This window comes from Monodon monoceros, unplaced genomic scaffold (genome assembly GCF_005190385.1).
Source record: "Monodon monoceros isolate NGI ecotype Baffin Bay Population unplaced genomic scaffold, NGI_Narwhal_1 Super_Scaffold_4, whole genome shotgun sequence".
Classification (NCBI taxonomy): Eukaryota; Metazoa; Chordata; class Mammalia; order Artiodactyla; family Monodontidae; genus Monodon; species Monodon monoceros.
The window spans coordinates 59030904-59055625 of NW_021703781.1; positions in this window are offsets into that span (position 1 = coordinate 59030904).

Sequence of the window (24722 nt, forward strand, 5' to 3'; positions counted from 1 at the left end):
AGGAAAAACCCAGCACTGTTTGAGTTCTGAAAACTTTTTTATTTGAAATAATTATAGATTCACAGGAAGTTGAAGAATAGTAAGAAAGCCCCCACCTATCCTTCACCCAGTTCCTCCCCATGGTTACATCTTAGCTAATTATAGCACAATATCCAAACCATGAAAGTGACATTGGTATAATGCAAGTGTCGTTTTATCACGTGCAGTCTTGTGTAACCACCACTGCAATAAAGATACAGAAGTATTCCATGGCCACAGTGACCTCCCTCACTCTGCTCCTATATAATTTATAGTTGGGTTGCCCTAACCCCTGGCAACCACTAATCTTTTTTCCACGTCTGTAATTTTGTCATTTTGAGAATGGTTAAGTAGATGTATTCATATAGTACGTGACCTTTGAGATTGACTTTTTTCTCTCACTAGTGCCTTTAAAATCCATATAAGTTTTTGCAGGTATGAAGTGTTCATTCTTTTTTTATTGATGAGTAATTTACATGCTAATTTTAATCATGTAGTGTTACATACTACATGAGCCACGGGTTAACCATTCACCTAAGGGATTTTTTTGGTTATTTTCAGTTTTACTCTGTTATAAATAAAAGTTCTATGAACAGTAGTGTACAGGTTTTTGTACAGAAATAAGTTTTCATCTCTAGGACAAATGCCCAGAAGTGTGATTGCTGGGTTATCTTGTAAGTGTATATTTAGTTTAGTTTAGCTAGTTTTATTAGTATTATTATTATTTAGAAACTGCCGAAATATTTTCTAGAATAGGGGTACCATAAATTCTCGCCAACAGTTTATAAGAGGTTAAATTTCTCCTCCTTAGCATCAGCATTTGTATTGTCACTATGTTTTATATGTTTTGTTTCTTTTATATGTGTTGTTCTAAAATGTATGTAGCAATATTTCAACATATTCTTACTTGCATCTGCCTAATACTTAGTGACATTGAATAATTTTTCATGTACCTATTTGCCTCCATATATCGTCTTCATATTTTTTGCCCCATTTCTAATGGAACTATTTGTATTTTTATGTTGAATTTTGAGAGTTCATTATATATTTTAGGTATAAATCCATTGTCAGAGATGTGGTTTGCAAATATTTTTTCCAAGTCTGTAACTTGTCTTTTCATTCTCTTAACATGGTTTTTATAAGAACAAAAGTTTTAACTTTTGATGAAGTACAAATTAGCTTTTTTTGCTTTTATACATTGGGTTTTCGGTGCTTTGTCTAAGAACTCTAGCAAATCCTAATTCCTAAAGATTTTCTCCTATGTGATCTTCTAAAAGTTGGATAATTCTACATCCTACATTTAAATCTATGATCCATTTTGAGTTAATCTTTGGGTAAAGTGTAAGGTTTAAGTTAGGATTTATTATTATTATTACTATTAGCATATCATTGAATTTCCAATTGCTCTAATAACTTTTGCCAAAAGACTATCATTCTTTCAATGAATTGTTTTGCAACTTTGTCGAAGATCAGGTGACCATACCTGTGTGGCACTATTTGTTAGTTCTCTATTCTGTCTATTGATGTCTCTGTGTCTGTTCACCAATTCTTCAGTCTTGATTACTGTAGCTATATAAGAAGTCCTGAAATTGGGTAGAGTGAGTCCTCCCACTTTATTTACATTTTTCTCCAGAATTGTTTTAGCTGTTGTAGCTCCTTTGTCTTTCCAAAAATATTTTAGAATGATCTTATGTCCATAAAAATATCGCTTATATTTTTATGGGAATTGCATTAAACCTGCATATCAATTTGGGGAGAATTTAACATCTTTTCTAGGTTGAGTCTTCCAATCCATAAATATAATGTCTCTCCATAAATATAATATGTCTTTCCAAGCTATCTTTGGTAGCTTTCATCAATATTTTTTAGTTTTCACCATGTAAGTACTATACATGCTTTATTAGATTTATACCCAACTAGTTCATATTTTGAGTGATTATAAATGGTAATATGTTTTAAATTACAGTTTTCACATGTTCATTATTAGTATATAGAAATAAATGATTTTTGTATGTTGAGTTCATATCCTGTGAACTTATTTAGTTTTATTTTTGTAGATTTCTGGGAAATCTATGCCACTTTCCTATTACAAGAGTGCTGCTTGGCCCACCTAGTCTTATGATTTGGTTGGTCTGAAAGAATTCAGTTCATAATGGGCAGCTGTGGCCGTATCATCATTTGATGTCTCGTGTTCAAAAACTCAATGTCTATCAGGGTCTAGTAGCATGCCTTGTGCATTTTGAACAGTGTGTAGTTCTCTGATTTGTTGACAACCACAGAAGGCTATGCTGTGATGCACCAGGTCATGGCCACATTCCACACGCAGGTGGCAATGATCAATCTCAGCTGGAGTTACTACTTGCTTAATTCTACAGTTACATTCTTCCCCATCCTATGATCCATATGTTATTTTGGGGGCCATAGTGGTGAATTAAATGAAGATATGACAGGGACTGACTTCCTTCTTTATGTATTTGAGGGTGGCACTGTATGTGTCATTTCACCTCTTGAAGCTGTGCAAAATGATTAGACAAATCCACTTCACCAGCTTCACTAATAAGGTTGTTTTAAGATTTGCATGTCCTCCAAGTAGCCCGTAGTCTAAACAATAAGATGTTTGCCTGAGTTGTTTTCTAGGAACTTGGAGTCAGCTGCGTCTGGTTCAAGCTAAGCTGGTTAATACTGAATAGGACCACTGACCCTTCAACTGGGCATGTGCCGGTGTCCTCTGGGTGACCTTTTGAATGTGCAGAGCCCTGTAGCTTAGTTAGGCCTGCGCAGAACAATTACCACACCTTTTCCCAATCACTTTTCCGCATGCCGCCCCCGTTCCCCACGCTCCAGACCGCCCTGCTTCTTTATTCCTTAGCCCATAAATACTCCAAGCCACTTGCCTTCCGGGAAGCAGATTTGAGGTTGTTCTCCCCTCTCTACGCTTGGCTGCCTTGCCAATAAACCTTTTTTTTGCTGCGAACCTCAGCGTCTCAGCGTCTTGGCTTGTTGTGCATACGGTAAGATGAACCTGGTTTGTTAACACTATTTATTGTTTTTTAATTATTATCTTTTTTTGGTGGGTGAGTGGGTGGCGACGTATCTCCAAAGTATCCATTTACTCTACCCCCAATACAATAGTTCTTACCCTAAGTCTAGAAACCAATGTTAGGATTCTGACAACTACAAGTATGTCCATTCCAAAAATACTTTTAGAGACCAAGAAAAACCAAGTTTGTGTGTGGACACAGGGGATCCATTGTGAATCAGGCCTGGGCCAGAACTTCATTTGTTACCTGCATCCCATATGCTCCCACTCTGACTGGAGGTCATAGGTATCAATGTCAATTCAGATCATGTGTCTAAAAATCCATATGTCTAATACTCATAATCCTGAATATTTCTCTTTATCTATGTTCACCTAATTGACCAAAAAGTTCTCTGAGAAATTATTACTGAATTAACTTGTAGCACTATTTCAGAGACCTTTAAAAAGATCCTATATCTTCTTCATTCTGTGGGTTCTGGGTATGAAAAATGGCTCAGGGCTGGACACTGGTTAAGGGGTCATATTATTTTATTGGTGTGTCCATCCTCAACCTTAAGTTCATCCATTCTTGATTTCATTGGATTGTATAAATTAAGCAGTATCCTCATTGGATGGCCATCTATGTTGCCTCTAGGGATACCATGTTCTCTAATCATCTCCATAGCTCTTTGTAGGTTGGGCCTCTGTGCCACTGATACTGGTGATTATTGAGATCATTGTACCCACTTGATTTAGATGGTAAGGCACTGCTACCTAGCCTCTGTTATTTGGGGACTTTGTCATGTTCTACTGCAATCAGGGTGCCCAGTTCTATAACAGAATCATACCAGCTGCTCTGCCACCAGTGCGATTCTCAGTGATGCTGGTACCCCTCTCATCAGCACATTCCTTATTACTTTGGTAAAGAATGCATCTGCTGAACTTTCCTATAGAATATCACCTGCCGGTGTAGTGTACAGTTGGCCCTCTGTATCCACAGGTTCCACACCTGCAGAGTCAACCAACCACAGATCAAAAATAGTAGGAAAAAAAATTCCAGAAAGTTCCAAAAAGCAAAACTTAAATTTGACACATGCTTGAAACGATTTACATAGCATTTAAATTGTATTAACAATTATTTACATAGTATTTACATCCTATTAGGTATTATAAGTAACATAGAGATGGTTTAAAATATAGGGGAGGATGTGCTTAGGTTATATGCGAATGCTATGCCATTTTATGTAAGGGGCTTTTGGCATCTGCAGGGGTCCTAGAACCAATCCCCCACGGATACCCAGGGATGACTGCATTCAACCTAGAATGGCCACTTCTCTGAGACTTTTGCTGTCTTCTACCATCAGTGATGGATTATAAAGCACCTTGTCTAAATAAAGCCTCTCCTTATTCTTCAAGGAAAGTGAGTCTCCTGTCTTTTAACAAAAGAGAGAGAACTGCTTCAGAAGACCCTGCAGATTGAGGGTAATCCTAGAGTCAAAGGCTCTGAACTTCATCTCCTGTTGCTATTAGAGTGTTGATATTGGTATCAGAGACTTTATAGGATTGAGAATTCAGCCTTCTCTGAAGCTCTATTACTCTTAATTTCTTGACTTGTTTTTGATCATGCAGGAAAACATTGTCTTTAAATGTTATAATGTTAGCTGTAGAGTTTTTGGAGATGTATTCTATCAAGTTGAGATAGGTCCTCTTTATTCCTAGTTTTCTGAGAAGTTTTATCAGAATGAATGTTGGAGTTTGCCAAATATTTTCTTTCTGAATCTATTGAGATGATCCTATGGCATTTCTTTATCTTGGTGATAAAGGTGAATTGTATATTAAACCAAACTTGCCTTCCCAGGATAGCCTCCCGCTTAGTCATGGCGTATTATAATTTTTATATATTGTTGGAATTGATTTGCTAGATTTTAAAAGAGAATTATTGAGTCTACGTTCATGAGGGGCGTTTGTATACAGCTTTCTTATATCTTTGTAATATCAGGATAATTCTGGTCTCATTAAATGAGTTGGAAAGTGTTTTAAACTCTAATTTGGAGAATAACTTATCTAGATTGTCATTTTTTCTCCTTAAATATTTGTTACAATTCAAGAGTGACACCATCTGTGCCCAACGTTTTCATTGTGGAAAGGTTTTTAACTATTAATTCAATTTATTTACTAGGTATAGGGCTATTAGTTTATTTCTTCTTGACTGAGTTTTGGTAGTTTATATCTTTCAGTGAATTTGTCCATTTCATCTAAGTTTGTCATTTTATTCTCATAGGTTATTTATAATATTGTTTTATTATCCTTTCAATGTCCTAAGGCTCTTTAGTAATATCCCTCCCCTTTCACTTTTACGTTGATATTGATAATTTGTATTGTCGGTCTTTTTTTTTTTTAATTCTTCATCAGTCTGGATCTAAGTTTATCCATTGTATTGATCTTTCTCAAAGACATACTTTTGGTTTCTTTCATTTGTCTCTGTTTTTCTGTTTTCATTTATTTCCTCTCTTACCTTTAATTTATCGTTGTGTTCCTTACTTTGGGATTAATTTTCTCTAATTTCTTAAAGTGGAAGATTAGCTCATTGCTTTGCAGTCCTACTTTATACAATAGGCAATTAGTGTTATAAAATTTTCTCTAATTCTTTACTTGCATCTCCCAAATTTTGATATGTTGTGTTTTCAATTTCATTTAGTTCAAAATAACATCTATTTTAATTTCCTTTTTGACTCAATGGATATATAGAGATATTTGATTTAGTTTCCATATTTGATGGATTTTTCAGACAGTATTGTTATTGATTTCTAATTTATTTCCATTACAGTCAGAATATACTTTTCTCATTTATGTCTGGTTATGATGAATGATTTTTCAATTGAATCCTGGACGTTTTGGAGTTTATGTTAGGAGATTCTAAATCCTGTTTAAATCTTCTGTTTTAGCAAGAAGCAATCTCATTTAGCTTTAGCAGGTATGCTGTCCCACTTTTGTGATCTATTGTTTCAATGACAATTTGGTTTTGAAATCTTGCAATGCTATCATGGTCTGCTCTGTTCACCTGGTGCCACTGGGGCTTCTGCTCCATCCCAGCTGATGCTGCCTGCAGAGGCAAAGTGCACTTCCCTGTGCCTAGGTGCTGCCAGGTGAGGGATAGGAGGTGCCTCACCTATGGTTCAATGACTGCTTTCTTGGGTCAGTCCTCCAGCCTGCCTAGTGCTCATGAGATTTGCACTGGACCTCTGCTGGTGTCAACTGCTGGGACAGAAGGTGCTTACTTGAGTTTCTTTCTTTTGGAGGTGGGAATGTCAGAAGATGTTGGTCCTGGGTCATATTCTGTTCTTAGGTGGATGGCAAGGGGATGTCAATCTTCTGTCTCCTTCTGACACAACGTGTAAGGATGGGAAACACTGGGCGTCTGCTGTTTCCAGTGCAAGTGGAGCAGGCCTACCTACTCCCACTTTGGCAGGAATTTGGGGGATGGAGTTCCTTTCTGGCAAGTTCTTGCCCTGCTGGTGCAGGTGGAGTGGGCTACTTGAAGTGGCTGGGCAGAGGACAGGATCTGGGACGGAAAAATGAGTCTATGTCATTTTCTCTGAGACCAGATGTCTAGGTTTCGTTTACTTTTTTATTTATTATAAAACGAACAATGCATTGTCACAATTTTTGCTTTAGACATTTAATGATATTGTGTAAAAATAAGAGAGAAATGATATAGTTACAAATTTACCATTTCTGGTGCTCTTTCACTTTTCTTTTGCCTTAAGGAGTTCCTTTAATATTTCTTGTAGTAAAATCTGTTAAATTCTTTAAGCTTTTGCATGTCTGAAAATGTATTCACCTTGGTATAGAACTCTTAGTATTCTAGGTTCAGAGGTTTTTTTGTTTCTTTTCCTGCAGAACTTTAAAATTGTTCTCTACTGTCTTCTGGCTTGCGTTGTTTCCAATGAGAAGTGTGTTGTCATTTGCATCTGTGTTCTTTAGTACATATGTGTCATTTTTCTCTGGATCTGATTAAGATTTTCTCTTCATTACTGGTTTAAAGCAAATAGATTATGATGTTCCCTGGTATAGTTCCCTTGTGTAGTTTTCTTCGTGTTTCTTTTGCTTGGAGTTCCTTAAACTTGATTCTGTGAGTTTATATTTTCTATCAGTTTTGGGAAAACTTTGGAATTAAATTTTATTTTCGAATCCTTTTCTGGTCTCCCTCTTGGATGTCAATTATACACTTTGGGATGCTTGAAATTGCCCCACACTTTATTGATGTTCTGTCCAGTTTTTTTTTTTTTTTTTTGCAGTACGCAGGCCTCTCACTGTTGTGGCCTCTCCCGTTGCGGAGCACAGGCTCCGGATGCACAGGCTCACGGGCCCAGCCGCTCTGTGGCACGTGGGATCTTCCCGGACCGGGGCACGAACCCGTGTCCCCTGCATCGGCAGGCAGACTCTCAACCACTGCGCCACCAGGGAAGCCCTGTCCTGTCCATTTTTAAGTGTCTTTTTATTCTGTGTGTTTTATTTTGGATAGTTCCTATTGCTATGTATGCAAGTTCATTCATCTTTTCTTCTTCAGTGCTTCTCTTCTTTGCTTTTCACTTATTCCAATGTACTTGTCATTTCTGACATTGTATTTTCATCTGCAGAAGTTCAGTTTGGACATTTTATTTTATATTCGTGTATGTCCTTAACATGTTCACATAGTCCTTTACCTTCTTTTATATACAGTATATAGTTATGTAACTATTTTAATGTGCTTCTGCATTAATTTTATCATATGTGTTATTTCTAGGTCAGTTTTCATTGGTATATTTTTCTCCTGTTTATGGCTTGTATTCTCCTGCGTCTTTTCATGCCTGGTAATTTTTTATGGATGGTATAATGAATTTTACATTGTTGGGTCCTGGCTATTTTTGCACTTATTCAAATATTTTTGAGGTTTATTCTGGAATGTAGTCAAGCTATTTGGAGAATGACTTATGAGGTTTGCTTTTAAGCTTTTTATAGTGGCATCACAGCAACCTATAGTCTTGAACTAATTATATCTTCATAGGGAGGGAGTATTCTTCTGAGTATTCTACGTAATGCCCAATGTGTTTTGAGAATTTGATAATATGGCTGGTTGGAACACAAATTATTCCTCTCCCTTTGTGAGTGCTGTAGATTTCTCTGCCTGCTTTTTACTGAATGTACTTTTCCGAGCCTTGAGCAGTTGCTTCATATACATGCTCTGACTGGTACTCACCTGAAGACTTGAAAGTGGGAGGTGGGGGATCTGTATATCTCAGAATGTGGTTCTCTCTCTCTCTCTGCATCTCTCTCCTCCATGGTACTCTTTCTTATGATTAATCTTACTGTATTGGCTTCCTTGGAAAAGCAACATCAGTGCTGAACTCAAGGAGATCAACAGTCTTCACTGAGGTTCCTCTTTCCTGCACCTCAGCCTAGAAACACTCTCTGGGTGTAAGCTGAGGGGCAACTATACGCCTTACCTCATTTGCTGTTCCTCTCCTGGGGATCCTGCACTGCCTGTTTTCCAAAACTTGAAAACCTTTGTCCAATTTGTTTTTTCCAGTTTTTATTATCTGGCTAAGGCAATTGGATAAATCCAGTTCCAGTTAACCTTATCTTGGCTAGAAACTAGAATTACAATTTATTCTTTTGAATACCTTGAATACTTCTTTGGCTGATGTCTAGTTATTTTATATCTCTTGTTTTATTGTGAATAAGAACTCTTTTTTTCCATTATGCTCCCTGATTTGTTATTACTGGCATAAAGGAAAGACTATTCATTTTCATGTGTTACCTTTATATCTGGGTAGCTTACCAAAGTAAACTTTCATTATTCACAGAATTTCTCAAGTGATCCTCTTAGATTTTCCAGGGTGATAGTTAATATTACTGGCAGAATACACATATTGTTACTTAATTTCCAAAAATATTATCTCACCTTTTGTTTCATCGACAAGATTGTTATTGTTGAATAATAATAGTTTTGGGCAATTAAAATATTGTCCTTGATTTTAAAGTCCAATGACTTTAACATTTCACTGTTAAATGTGATGTTTGCTCTAGATTTAAGGAAGAAATTATTAAGTTAATAGTGTTTTTTTCTGTTCCTAGTTTACTAAAAATGGGTGAATTTCATCAAAAAAGTTTTAATATTGTTTGGATTGTCTTGTGTTCCCTTTCTTTTAATCATTAGTGCTGTGAATTGTACTAATAGATTTGCTAATGGTAAGCTATATTTACTTTCCTAGTAAAAAATCCTTATTAATCGTTATATATCACTTCTTTAAAGTGCAGTTGGACTCAATTTTATATTAGTTATCTAAAATATTTGCATATGTATTTATATGTTATATTGGTTTCTAACTATATTTCTCAAACTGAAACCCAAGGACACATGTATTCTGTAGATTTAGTCTCATCGTAAGATACTTCCATATTGTGTTCTATTTTGATGATCTTCTAAAATTATACACATCTAAGCATAATCTTGAAAATGTGGGTCACCACCCTACAACTGAGGACTTATATCAGGTCCAATGTCCTACTTTGCCTTTGTGCTTAAGGCGGCATTCTCACCAAGTTTCGATCAGAAAATGACAAGGTGTACAGACAACAAGGGATAGAAAAAAGTGAGAATTGGGTCATTATTAAAGAACACATTAATATGGGCGTACCAAGCCCAGAAGAATTTAATCACGGCGGTTAATAATGTCTTAAAGTTGCATGTATATACATTGTGTGGCTCAGAAGTCCCCAGCACTTCCTATACAGTCTTGGGCCTAACTCTAGATTAAGTAAATCAGAATCCATAAAGTTGGGGCTTGGACATCAGTAACTTTAAAAAAAATCTTTACAAATGTTTCTAAAGTGCAGCCAGAAATGAGAAGCACAGACGTAGACTTTGCCTCAGTATATTAATTTGTAAAAATAAATGATGCTATAAATAAGTAATGAAGATTTTATCTACTCCTATTCCAGCAATAAAAGTAAAATAGCCATTTAATTCCTGCTTTCAAAGTACCACAATGCTAATTTATTTTCACGTGAATTGGCATATCTGCAGATTTGTTGTATGGTACCTGATTAAAATTGGTGTTTGAAGAGTGCAAGATTGCTCATTAGCAGGATTTTTGAAAAATTGAGTTCTGATGATTTGTAACTAAACCTTGTAAACCAAACCTTGAACTTACTAGTAATTCTTTTAAAAAATATGTATATGACCAGGCATACTCATTATCGGTTTTATTAAGCTTAGACACTTAAAAATAGAAAAATAGGCCTTTTCTCCATCAAATCCTATACCACTTATTTAACTTAATGTGATGGTTGACATTGGGTGGCTAGAAATATATTCTATATTCTATCATTTTTTATAAGTATGCATCTAATTTGTGTGCATTTGTTTTAGGGTTTAAAGTACAGCTATAACTAATGTGGAATTTTAACCTACTTTTAGCTTGTACATATATAAGTAATATGTAAATCAAAACATGGGTCTGCAAGACTTACTTTTCTTAAAAGAGATTCATATGTTACTATGTTCATATGTTTGTTTTCAGGCTTATTTTTGACTGAAGTGCTTTATGAATTTTACTCAGTTACTATTGATATAATTTTAAATAATACAAAAATCAGGTCATCCTTATGGTGGGTGTTGCAAATCTCTAGTAAAACAAACTGGGCCTAGTTCCTTTTGATGGAGGGTGCTAAAATTATAACTATCTCTGTGATATCTCTACATATATCCATTCAGGTTTCTACTATTGCAATATATTCTCTAGATTTTCTAGACTATAAAGTATCATTCAGTATTTACTTATAATTTTTCAAACAGCTTATGTATCTGCCGTCATATTTTCTTTATTATTTATAATGTTATTATTTCATGTTCTCTTTCCCTTTTTTCTCTCTCAAACCATTTTTGGGGGTTGGATCAGATGTGCCAGTTTTATTTTGAAATATATAATCCATATCACTAATTTTTGCTTTATTTTTAAATGATTTTAATGAACATTTTTGTATGTACATGTTCTACTATACATGTCTACTGAACAAACATAAAATGGTATTTATTTTCTATTGTTCTAAGCTAAGCTCTCTTATGATTAGATTTGTAGTGTCACTGACTTAATTTTATGAGATTTACAATAGTTACCCTGATATCTGTATTTAAAGGAGAGGGAGGATGAAGGGGGCGGACACAGATGGAGATATTACATTATAACTGTTCAGGAATGCCTGGTTCAGAGATGTGGAAAGATAACCCACAGGAACATACAGCAATGTAAAAATGGAATAAAGCATTAGGAATAATAATGTGCTTATTCTTTATTTGTTCAAGGGGGTCTTCTTAAATGCCAGATAAGTCTAAACCCCTTGGTGGAAAGTTGTATCAAAATGCCTTTAGACCAATCTCCACGATGCTAAGAGATTTATAAATAGGAATTAATTTTTTATTTTCCAAAATACACCAAAATTGGAAGATTAGAATGATAAGAGTTTTGGAATACAGAAACAGAAAGTCAGATTTAAAAAAATCACTGTAATTTTCATAATTATAAAACATTTTGGCAATAATAGGTGTTATAGGTATATATATTTATACATATTTAAAGGAAATACCAGGGTTCAATATAATTTGAATACCAAAATATCCATCTGTGTTTTTCTTCAACAAGTTAATTATTATGAAGCGATTTACAAATCCTATGTGCCACATGAATACTAAGTGATTAAACTCAAAAGTGGAAGTAGAAATATCGTATTTATGGGGTTATATAACTTAGAATATTTATATGGCTGGAGAAGAAGAAATCAAAAGTGGCAAAATGATAATCAGTAGGAAGTTTCTAAATATTCCTTTGATCTGAAAACAGTAGAAAGTTTGGGTGCTGTATTTTTTAAAAATCATTTTGTTTGTTGGCTTCAAGTATCCTGGGAATTTAAGTAACATTTTTGTGCCCCCAGTGGTCCCACAAGAGAAACTGAAAAGCACAAATATATGATTACTCCTGAGGAGGCAAAAACCGATCCGGCTTATAATTATCTTCACAAATACTTGCACCTGCAAGTAATTCTCTACTAAATACTAAACTAGCATTGTTAATTGGATTGTTAATCACCGAGGGAGCAGAGGTCAGACTACCAGCAGGGTCATCTGTGTTTTTAACTGTTTCCCAGAGAGAAACCAGCAAGGATTCCTAGGAATCCCTAACCTTAGTTTGAATAAATTGATCAGATTGGGTCCCTTTAGGCTAGGAAAGCCAACTCCTAAAATTATGCCTTGCATAAAATAGGCACATGGTGTATATTTACTAATGGATGAGTTCATTGATGCAGACGGTAGGAGAAGTCTAAGAGGATAGCCATTGAAAGGGCAGCAGTGAATACAACGGCAGAAATTTTACTATGTGTATCCCACAATTGAAGTTTGCTTAGAAAATAAGTTGAGATTTGACTTTAGAGTTATTTTCCACAAGAGTAAGCCAAAAATCCTGAGAGTCTGTCTCCAATTTTCCACCAACCTCTGTGTGCTTAAACTTATGTTTTTTAAAAATCATAGCAGAGCTTCATGGACCCTTCGTATGGTTCCTCCTCTTACAGATGAGAAAACTGTGGCCCAGAACTGGTAATTGGCCTAGGTCACATAGATGCCGGATCTAGCTGTGCTGTTCTTTCCACTGCACCTAGAAATACACTCTAGGTTGGAGTTTTCACATAGATAGAGAAGATCGATGACCCAATCTCAGCCTAAAATGTTAATGATTTTAATACAAGAAAAGCATAAACATTCAAGGCATAAAATGACCTTAAAATTGCCCAGTAAGTTAACCCTTCCCTTCCTTATTGCACAGATGAGGAAACCAAGGACTGGAGAAGAGTAGCAATTTCCTCATGGATATACAAGAATTTATGTGGGTAATGATGCAATCATCAATGAAAAGTGAAATTATGATCCATTTAAACTCTTAACTAAGGCAGGGACATTTTATACATTTTAAATTATTGTTCCCATGGGTCAGCTATAGATTTAAAGGTTTTTACTGCTCTATGATGTAAAGACTTAATTATTCAGATCATGCCACCCTAAGAGACACGCAACAAATAATAGATTGCTGACCTATTCACTGAGGAAATAACTAAACACATAAAATTGTTTCTCAACAGGTCTACAGCTTAAAATTGCCAGTAAGATAGCCTTAAAGAGCTGAATTTCCCATTTTTTATCAAAAGCATTAAACAGTATATGCTTCAGACACATTTCTTCTTCTCTAGATATCAACAAGTTTTTCCTGAAACCTTTCAAATAACAGTAGCAAAATTAGCTCATTGTACAATTTTGTCCATTTTTTCTGCAGCTTTTATGTCAGTCTCCAGGAATCACTCTTTGACTCAGAGTCATCAACATCCATATTTTTTTCTCCACAATATCTTCTTTGTGCCATTAAATGTGTTAATCAACAGTGCTCCATGATTGTCTTCCAGATTTTTCTGTGCTGCTAATACCTATTCAGTAAATTCTGGCACTGGTGCATTACTAGAAAGTGACAATGGAAGGTTTTTAGACAATAACCGTTTGTTGGAAAGCCAACAACAATATATTCCTTCCCAAAAGATCCTTAAACAGTTTGTTGACTGAAATGTCAAGGGGTCTAGTCACGTCATAAGGAATTACAACCAAGTTTGTCCGTGCCCAGGCAATGACAGCCACCACTCTGTGACCTTCCATAGCTTATAGAAAATATAAGATTTCACCCTGAATTTTTAAGATTTTCAAATTTGAAACAAGAACAAATGACCATCTCTGAATTGAGGAAACACTGCATTATCTCAGACATCAAGCCATCCCCCTTCTATTCTCTATTAAGGAGAAAAATAAATACAATGAGAACAAACACTCTCCTTTCCACCCCCCACCCCTTATACCCCTGGCTCTTTCTGAGTCTGACATGTGCCCCCTGCTTTTATTTCCCCGAATTCAGGGACGAGTTCTTTGTGTGATATTAAAGTGGCCCTACATTAGACTTTTCATTTGAATCCAATTTGATGAACTGCATCAAGACTTCTACTCCAAATCTTCAGTCATCTCAAGGTCAGCGCAGTTCCTAAAGAAGCCCCCTCTCCTGTTAACGGTGTGAAGTGCTCTCATACGCACTTCACCAGAGCTGAGGTTCTAAGCAATTCTAGTGAAATTGGCATGATGTTTAAAACTTGCATGCTCGCCAGGCAATATCCTCCCCATCCCCTTACCCCCGGAAAATTACAGAATGGTCCTTCAAACCCAAGGTTACTCTTTGCAGTAATCCAAATGCATTCTCATTTAGCCCTTGGAATGGCAGTTCTAGAACCCCGCACACTCTTGCAGATAAGCTGTTGATTGGCTACAGCAGATTCCCTGAGCTGGGGTTGGAACAGGGTAAGTGGTGAGAGGACAGATATTTACTGGCTGTGTGTACACTGTCTGTGCTTTGCACATGGGACATAGGCAGACAAGATACGTATGTCCTGTTCTAACTGTATGTATTCCAAAAAGTGTCTCTCCTCTCTGCCTTCCTGGTTCATTCATTTGGAAACTTTTCTGGCATTGTGCAGACTGTATTTTACTCTTTTCATTTCCAGAATATGGGGGACACGATTAGACAATATGATTCTGTGTAAATAGTAGGTACTTCGTACATATTTTTTTTCATTGAATCATTGAGTAATATACTGATAAATTATAACATCATCCTTCAATCAGTGGAACATGACTGTTGAATCTTCACTAGTTAAAGTGGCTTTCCAGGAAATCGATCCTAAGCACAACACTCATATACGTTTAGAATAAAAAACAAATGAACACGGGTGAAGGAGCCTGGGACTTAAAAAGGGACATGCTTTTGGGGGAATGAATTTTATTCATCCTCATGGATGTCTTTGTTCTCTGTCCCATAGAAATGCTTACAGCTTTGGCAAACTGGCCACAATTCCTCCCTGTGTGGCTTCCGTGCCATTTTGAAGGTCTGTACAACTTTAATTCCCAAATTTATTCCTCCCCGTGGCTTGCTCTTTTGAAAAGTACCATGCATCTCCCCGACAACTGTTCTTCCATGACCCTCCTACGTACACTACAGACTTACCTGCATGTCTCAATTCTCCACTTTGACTCTTTAATCATTTTCAGATAGAGGTCTCTTCTCTACTCACCATCTCCAACCCCTTAGCAATATGCAAAGTGCTTCAGATTGAAAAGGTTTAGAAGGCACCTTCCTGTCCTCAAATAACTGAAAAGATAGATAGTTAAGTATAAAATATATCATAAAGCACAACAGAGTAAGCAAGTTTATGCCAAGTTGTAATTTCTCAGTTGGCACTACTGAGCTCTAGGTATTACCAAGAGATGTTCTATTTTTAAAAGTTTAATGCTTAAATGTATTTTGGAAATACTACATTATTATATTTCACTTTTTCACATTCATGGTGTACATTAGTGTATTAAAAGACCTAAGAAACTTTCTTATAATACCTAATTAACTTGTGTTAATGTTGCCACAGATTATCTGACTTCAGGGTCTTTTTAAACGTATAACAATTGGTAATATTTGAGAGAACAGTCCTATAAGAGAGCTTTCCAGAAATACTGTGTGCCATGTATATCTTGTACTTTTTCCAGAGTGATCAAAATCTAGGGTGCCTCTTTTTCCTAATAGGTTGCCCCCTTCTGTTTTCTTGCTGCAAACTACCTTTCCAGGCTCATCTCAAACTCCACCCTTCTCTTCTTCTGTGCTGCAATTCGCTCTCATCCCTGCACATCTCCATCTTGTCTATCCTGCTCCGGGACTCAGGAGGCTCATCTCCACAGAGGATCCCAGCTGAGCTTCCCACTGTGTTTGGCCAATGGGAGACAGCAGAGAAATATCAGAGTCAGAGTACTGGAGGCTGGGGTCATTATTCCCTGAGCCGTCTGTCTTTGCCAGGCTGTGCTGGCAATGGGATCATTTCTCTATGAAAGGCCAAAACTCCTGTCAGGTGGCCTTCCTCTACAGCTATACATTTCTCTAGGTTTTGTTCGCCTTGCCTCTTCCTGTCTTAACTGCTTCCTACTATTGCTGCCATGGTGTGTTCCATAATTTCATGTAACCCTTCCAAATACGTTGCAAAAGTCCCCATTAGACTCTCTTCAGTCATTCTTTTTAGCTTGATAAAAGAAACAATAGGCCCCAAATGAAGACACTTGTGCTGAGCCCCACATCAGCAAACCAATACTTAAAACCTAACCTAATTGCAAATTTCAACTTCTACCAGGAATGTAGCCTTACCCAGTCAGTGTGGAATTTCCTGGTCAGCAGTATTGAGGTAACCTACCTGACACACCCCTTCCACTCCCCAAAGAAAGATGAAGTAATCTCCTTATTCCTTGGCTCTACCCCCTTCTGTCTATAAAAGCCTTTGATTTTGCATAACTCCTTAGAGATCGTTTCAGTTTGCTGGATTGGATCCTGCCCGATTCTTGATATCGTTGAATAAAGTCAATTAAATCTTAAGTTTCCTTGGTTGAATTTTGCTTTTGAACAAGCCTATCATTTGTTTCCTGCTAGGACCATGCCTGTTGACTCTATACCTTACCATCCCAGCGACCACACAAATTTTCCCTTCTTTCTTCATGCTGGTCTCTGAGGCTGGAATGCCATTTCATTTCTTTTCTAACCATAGGCATCCTCATAATCATTCCAGGCCCATTCTGACTGCTGCTTTTTCCTTTCAATTTTTCCTGCTTTTTTTTTTTTTTTTACATCTTTATTGGAGTATAATTGCTTTACAATGGTGTGTTAGTTTCTGCTTTATAACAAAGTGAATCAGTTATACATATACATATGTCCCCATATCTCTTCCCTCTTGCATCTCCCTCCCTCCCACTCTCCCTATCCCACCCCTCTAGGTGGTCACAAAGCACCAACCTGATCTCCCTGTGCTATGCGGCTCCTTCCCACTAGCTATCTACATTATATTTGGTAGTGTATATATGTCCATGCCTCTCTCTCACTTTGTCACAGCTTACCCTTCCCCCACCCCATATCCTCAAGTCCATTCTCTAGTAGGTCTGTGTCTTAATTCCTGTCTTACCCCCAGGTTCTTCATGACATTTTTCCCCCTTAAATTCCATATATATGTGTTAGCATACGGTATTTGTCTTTCTCTTTCTGACTTACTTCACTCTGTATGACAGACTCTAGGTCTATCCACCTCATTACAAATAGCTCAATTTCGTTTCTTTTTATGGCTGAGTAATATTTCATTGTATATCTGTGCCACATCTTCTTTATCCATTCATCTGTTGATGGACACTTAGGTTGTTTCCATCTCCAGGCTATTGTAAATAGAGCTGCAATGAACATTTTGGTACATGACTCTTTTTGAATTATGGTTTTCTTGGGGTATATGCCCAGTAGTGGGATTGCTGGGTCATATGGTAGTTCTATTTGTAGTTTTTTAAGGAACCTCCATACTGTTCTCCACAGTGGCTGTACCAATTTACATTCCCACCAGCAGTGCAAGAGGGTTCCCTTTTCTGTACACCCTCTGCAGCATTTATTGTTTCTGGATTTTTTGATGATGGCTATTCTGACTGGTGTGAGATGATATCTCATTGTACTTTTGATTTGCATTTCTCTAATGATTAATGATGTTCAGCATTCTTTCATGTGTTTGTTGGCAGACTGTATATCTTTGGAGAAATGTCTATTTAGGTCTTCTGTCCATTGTTGGACTGGGTTGTTTGTTTTTTTGTTATTGAGTTGCATGAGCTGCTTATAAATTTTGGAGATTAATCCTTTGTCAGTTGCTTCATTTGCAAATATTTTCTCCCATTCTGAGGGTTGTTTTTTGGTCTTGTTTATGGTTTCCTTTGCTGTGTAAAAGCTTTGAAGTTTCATTAAATCCCATTTGTTTATTTTTGTTTTTACTTCCATTTCTCTAGGAGGTGGGTCAAAAAGGATCTTGCTGTGATTTATGTCATAGAGTGTTCTGCCTAGGTTTTCCTCTAAGAGTTTGATAGTTTCTGGCCTTACATTTAGGTCTTTAATCCATTTTGAGCTTATTTTTGTGTATGGTGTTAGGGAGTGATCTAATCTCATACTTTTACATGTACCTGTCCAGTTTTCCCAGCACCACTTATTGAAGAGGCTGTCCTTTCTCCACTGTACATTCCTGCCTCCTTTATCAAAGATAAGGTGACCATATGTGTGTGGGTTTATCTCTGGGCTTCTATCCTGTTCCATTGATCTATCTTTCTGTTTTTGTGCCAGTACCATACTGTCTTGATTACTGTAGCTTTGTAGTATAGTCTGAAGTCAGGGAGCCTGATTCCTCCAGCTCCGTTTTTCATTCTCAAGATTGCTTTGGCTATTCGGGGCCTTTTGTGTTTCCATACAAATTGTGAAATGTTTTGTTCTAGTTCTGTAAAAAATGCCATTGGTAGTTTGATAGGGATTGCATTGAATCTGTAGATTGCTTTGGGTAGTAGAGTCATTTTCACAATGTTGATTCTTCCACTCCAGGAACATGGTATATCTCTCCATCTATTTGTATCATCTTTAATTTCTTTCATCAGTGTCTTATAATTTTCTGCATACAGGTCTTTTGTCTCCTTAGGTAGGTTTATTCCTAGATATTTTATTCTTTTTGTTGCAGTGGTAAATGGGAGTGTTTTCTTGATTTTACTTTCAGATTTTTCATCATTAGCGTATAGGAATGCCAGAGATTTCTGTGCATTAATTTTGTATCCTGCTACTTTACCAAATTCATTGATTAAGCTCTAGGAGTTTTCTGGTAGGATCTTTAGGATTCTCTATGTATATAGTATCATGTCATCTGCAAACAGTGACAGCTTTACTTCTTCTTTTCCAATTTGGATTCCTTTTATTTCCTTTTCTTCTCTGATTGCTGTGGCTAAAACTTCCAAAACTATGTTGAATGAGAGTGGTGAGAGTGGGCAACCTTGTCTTGTTCCTGATCTTAGTGGAAATGGTTTCAGTTTTTCACCATTGAGGACAATGTTGGCTGTGGGTTTGTCATATATGGCCTTTATTATGTTGAGGAAAGTTCCCTCTATGCCTACTTTCTGCAAGGTTTTTATCATAAATGGGTGTTGAATTTTGTCAAAAGCTTTCTCTGCATCTATTGAGATGATCATATGGTTTTCCTCCTTCAATTTGTTAATATGGTGTATTACGTTGATTGATTTGCGTATATTGAAGAATCCTTGCATTCCTGGAATAAACCCCACTTGATCATGATATATGATCCGTTTAATGTGCTGTTGGATTCTGTTTGCTAGTATTTTGTTGAGGATTTTTGCATCTATGTTCATCAGTGATATTGGCCTGTAGTTTTCTTTCTTTGTGACATCCTTGTCTGGTTTTGGTATCAGGGTGATGGTGGCCTTGTAGAATGAGTTTGGGAGTGTTCCTCCCTCTGCTGTATTCTGGAAGAGTTTGAGAGGGATAGGTGTTAGCTCTTCTCTAAATGTTTGATAGAATTCGCCTGTGAAGCCATCTGGGCCTGGGCTTTTGTTTGTTGGAAGATTTTTAATCACAGTTTCAATTTCAGTGCTTGTGATTGGTCTGTTCATATTTTCTATTTCTTCCTGATTCAGTCTTGGCAGGTTGTACATTTTTAAGAATTTGTCCATTTCTTCCAGGTTGTCCATTTTATTGGCGTAGAGTTGCTTGTAGTAATCTCTCATGATCTTTTGTATTTCTGCAGTGCTTGTTACTTCTCCTTTTTCATTTCTAATTGTATTGATTTGAGTCTTCTCCCTTTTTTTCTTGATGAGTCTGGCTAATGGTTTATCAATTTGGTTTATCTTCTCAAAGAACCAGCTTTTAGATTTATTGATCTTTGCTATCGTTTCCTTTATTTCTTTTTCATTTATTTCTGATCTGATTTTTATGATTTCTTTCCTTCTGCTAACTTTGGGGTTTTTTTGTTCTTCTTTCTGTAATTGCTTTAGGTGTAAAGTTAGGTTGTTTATTTGAGATGTTTCCTGTTTCTTAAGGTAGGACTGTATTGCTATAAACTTCCCTCTTAGAACTGCTTTTGCTGCATCCCATAGATTTTGGGTCTTCGTGTCTCCATTGTCATTTGTTTCTAGGTATTTTTTGATTTCTTCAGTGATCACTTCGTTATTAAGTAGTGTATTGTTTAGCCTCCATGTGTTTGTACTTTTTACAGATCTTTTCCTGTAATTGACATGTAGTCTTATAGCGTTGTGGTCAGAAAAGATACTTGATACAATTTCAATTTTCTTAAATTTACCAAGGCTTGATTTGTGACCCAAGATATGATCTATCCTGGAGAATGTTCCATGAGCACTTCAGAAGAATGTGTATTCTGTTGTTTTTGGATGGAATGTCCTATAAATATCAATTAAGTCCATCTTGTTTCATGTATCATTTAGAGCTTGTGTTTCGTTATTTATTTTCATTTTGGATGATCTGTCCATTGGGGTGTTAAAGTCCCCTACTATGAATGTGTTACTATCGATTTCCCCTTTTACGGCTGTTAGTATTTGCCTTATGTATTGAGGTGCTCCTACATTGGGTGCATAAATATTTACAATTGTTATATCTTCTTAGATCGATCCCTTGATCATTATGTAGTGTCCTTCTTTGTCTCTTCGAATAGTTTTTATTTTAAAGTCTATTTTGTCTGATATGAGTACTGCTACTCCGGCTTCCTTTTGGTTTCCATTTGCATGAAATATCTTTTTCCACCCCCTTACTTTCAGTCTCTATGTGTCTCTAGGTCTGAAGTGGGTCTCTTTCAGACAGCAAATACATGGGTCTTGTTTTTGTATCCATTCAGCCAATCTGTGTCTTTTGGTGGGAGCATTTAGTCCATTTACATTTAAGGTAATTATCGATATGTATGTTCCTATTTCCATTTTCTTAATTGTTTTGGGTTCGTTATTGTAGGTCTTTTCCTTCTCTTGTGTTTCTTGCCTAGCGAAGTTCCTTTAGCATTTGTTGTAAAGCTGGTTTGGTGGTGCTGAACTCTTTGAGCTTTTGCTTGTCTGTAAAGGTTTCAATTTCTCCATCAAGTCTGAATGAGATCCTTGCTGGGTAGAGTAATCTTGGTTGCAGGTTTTTCTCCTTCTTCACTTTAAATATGTCCTGCCACTCCCTTCTGGCTTGCAGAGTTTCTACTGAAAGATCAGCTGTTAACCTTATGGGGATTCCCTTGTGTGTTATTTGTTGTTTTTCCCTTGCTGCTTTTACTATGTTTTCTTTGTATTTAATTTTTGACAGTTTGATTAATATGTGTCTTGGTGTATTTCTCCTTGGATTTATCCTGTATGGGACTCTCTGTGCTTCCTGGACTTGATTAACTATTTCCTTTCCCATATTAGGGAAGTTTTCAACTATAATCTCTTCAAATATTTTCTCAGTCCCTTTCTTTTTCTCTTCTTCTTCTGGAACCCCTATAATTCGAATGTTGGTGCGTTTAATGTTGTCCCAGAGGTCTCTGAGACTGTCCTCAGTTCTTTTCATTCTTTTTCTTTATTCTGCTCTGCAGTAGTTATTTCCACTATTTTATCTTCCAGGTCAGTTATCCATTCTTCTGCCTCAGTTATTCTGCTATTGATCCCATCTAGAGTATTTTTAATGTCATTTATTGTGTTGTTCATCGTTGTCTGTTTCATCTTTAGTTCTTCTAAGTCCTTGTTAAATGTTTCTTGCATTTTGTCTATTCTATTTCCAAGATTCTGGATCATCTTTACAATCATTATTCTGAATTCTTTTTCAGGTAGACTGCCTATTTCCTCTTCATTTGTTAGGTCTGGTGGGTTTTTATCTTGCTCCTTCATCTGCTGTGTGTTTTTCTGTCTTCTCATTTTGCTTATCTTACTGTGTTTGGGGTCTCCTTTTTGCAGGCTGCAGGTTCGTAGTTGCCGTTGTTTTTGGTGTCTGTCCCCAGTGGTAAGTTTGGTTCACTGGGTTATGTAGGCTTCCTGGTGGAGGGGACTAGTGCCTGTGTTCTAGTGGATGAGGCTGGATCTCGTCTTTCTGTTGGGCAGGTCCACGTCTGGTGGTGTGTTTTGGGGTGCCTGTGGACTTTTTATGATTTTAGGCAGCCTTTCTGCTAATGGGTGGGGTTGTGTTCCTGTCTTGCTAGTTGTTTGGCATCGGATATCCAGCACTGTAGCTTGATGGTCGTTGAGTGTAGCTGGGTGCTGGTGTTGAGATGGAGAGCTCTGGGAGATTTTCCCTGTTTGATATTATGTGGAGCTGGGAGGTCTCTTGTGGACCAGTGTCCTGAAGTTGGCTCTCCCACCTCAGAGGCACAGCACTGACTTCTGGCTGCAGCACCAAGAGCCTTTCATCCACTCGGCTCAGAATAAAAGGGAGATAAAGTAGAAAGAAAGAATTAGTAGAAGTAGAAAGAAAGAAAGAAAAAAAAGAAAGAAAGAAAGAAAGGAGGAGGGAGGGAGGAAGGAAGGAGGGAAGGAAAAAAGAAAGAAAGAAGATAAAGTGAAATAAAATAAAGTAAGATAAAATATAATAAAGTTATTGAAATAAAAAAGTAATTTTTAAGGGAAAAAAAGAAAAAAATTAAAAAAAAGAAACAAAAATGGATGGATAGAACCCTAGGCCAAATGGTGGAAGCAAAGCTATACAGAGAAAATCTCACACAGAAGCATAAAAAGAGGGAAAGGGGAAAAAATCATAAATCTTGCTTTCAAAGTCCACCTCCTCAATTTGGGATGATTCGTTGTCTAAAGGAGGGAAGGAGGGAAAGAAAGAAAGAAAGAAAAAAGGTAAAATAAAATAAAGTTATCAAACTAAAATATAATTATTAAGAAAAAAATTTAAAAAAAAACAAGAATAAAAAAAAAACGGACGGATAGAACCCTAGGACAAATGGTGGAAGCAAAGCTATACAGACAAAATCTCTCACAGAAGCATACACATACACACTCACAAAAAGAGGAAATGGGGAAAAAAAATCATAAATCTTCCTCTCAGAGTCCACCTCCTTAATTTGGAATGATTCGTGTCTATTCATGTATCCCACAGATGCAGGGTACATCAGATTGATTGTGGAGCTTTAATCCGCTGCTCCTGAGGCTGCTGGGAGAGGTTTCCCTTTCTCTTCTTTGTTCTCACGGCTCACAGGGGCTCAGCTTTGGGTTTGGCCCCGCCTCTGCGTGTACGTCACCGGAGGGCGTCTGTTCTTCGCTCAGACAGGACAGGGTTAAAGGAGCCGCTGATTCGGGGCCTCTGGCTCACTCAGGCTGGGGGGAGGGAGGGGCACGGAGTGGGGGGCGGGCCTGCGGCGGCAGAGGCCGGCGTGACGTTGCACCAGCCTGAGGCACGCCGTGCGTTCTCCCAGGGAAGTTGTCCCTGCATCCCGGGACCCTGGCAGTGGTGGGCTGCACAGGCTGCCTGGAAGAGGGGTGTGGATAGGGACCTGTACTCGCACACAGGCTTCTCGGTGGCTGAAGCAGCAGCCTTAGCATCCCATTCCCGTCTCTGGGGTCCGCGCTTTTTGCCGCGGCTCGCGCCCGTCTCTGGAGCTCCTTTAAGCAGCGCTCTTAATCCCCTGTCCTCGCGCACCAGGAAACAAAGAGGGAAGAAAAAGTCTCTTGCGTCTTCGGCAGTTCCAGACTTTTCCCCCGGACTCCCTCCCGGCTAGCCGTGGCGCACTAACCCCTTCCGGCTGTGTTCACGCCACCAACCCCAGTCCTCTCCCGGCGCTCCGACCTAAGCCTAGCCTCAACTCCCAGCCCCGCCCGCCGCGGCAGGTGAGCAGACAAGCCTCTCGGCCTGGTGAGTGCCGGTCGGCACCGATCCTCTGTGCGGGAATCTCTCCGCTTTGCCCTCCGCATCCTTGTTGCTGTGCTCTCCTCCGCGGCTCCGAAGCTTCCCCCCTCCGCCTCCCGCAGTCTCCGCCCGCGAAGGGGCTTCCTAGTGAGTGCAAACCTTTCCTCCTTCACAGCTCCTTCCCACTGGTGCAGGTCCCGTCCATATCCTTTTGTCTCTGTTTATTCTTTTTTCTTTTGCCCTACCCAGGTACGTGGGGAGTTTCTTGCCTTTTGGGAGGTCTGAGGTCTTCTGCCAGCGTTCAGTAGGTGTTCTGTAGGAGTTGTTCCACGTGTAGATGTATTTCTTGTGTATCTGTGGGGAGGAAGGTGATCTCCGTGTCTTACTCTTCCGCCATCGTCCCCAGCAATTTTTTCCTGCTTTTGAAAATCAGAACTACTCCTTGTTCCAGGTTCCCACTTAGACTAAGCAGATTGTTCCCGTACTCTGTCCCACTGGCTGCCTCCTCAGCATTTCTATATGGCTTTGTTGAATTGAATTGAAGGGGAGACACTGCATAGAGCTGATAGAAGGAAATAAAAGATTAGGTCTAATTCTTAGGTTTTCACAGCTTTCTCTACTCCCAACCATGTGGGTTCACTTTCTTCGTAAAGTGATGACAACAGAAGTAAAAAGCCAAATTGCCACTTAAGCACTTGAGAGAAGCAAATGTGACTCCTCTGGACAACAGTCTTTATAGCAAGATGACTACATGTCAGCAAGAGATGAGTCTCTGAAGCTATCAACATCCCACTGTATAAATACAGTGTACTTTGGAGAGCCATTCCTCCATCATTCCCTAGTGGTCATTTTCAGTCCAGATGATGATGTTGGGT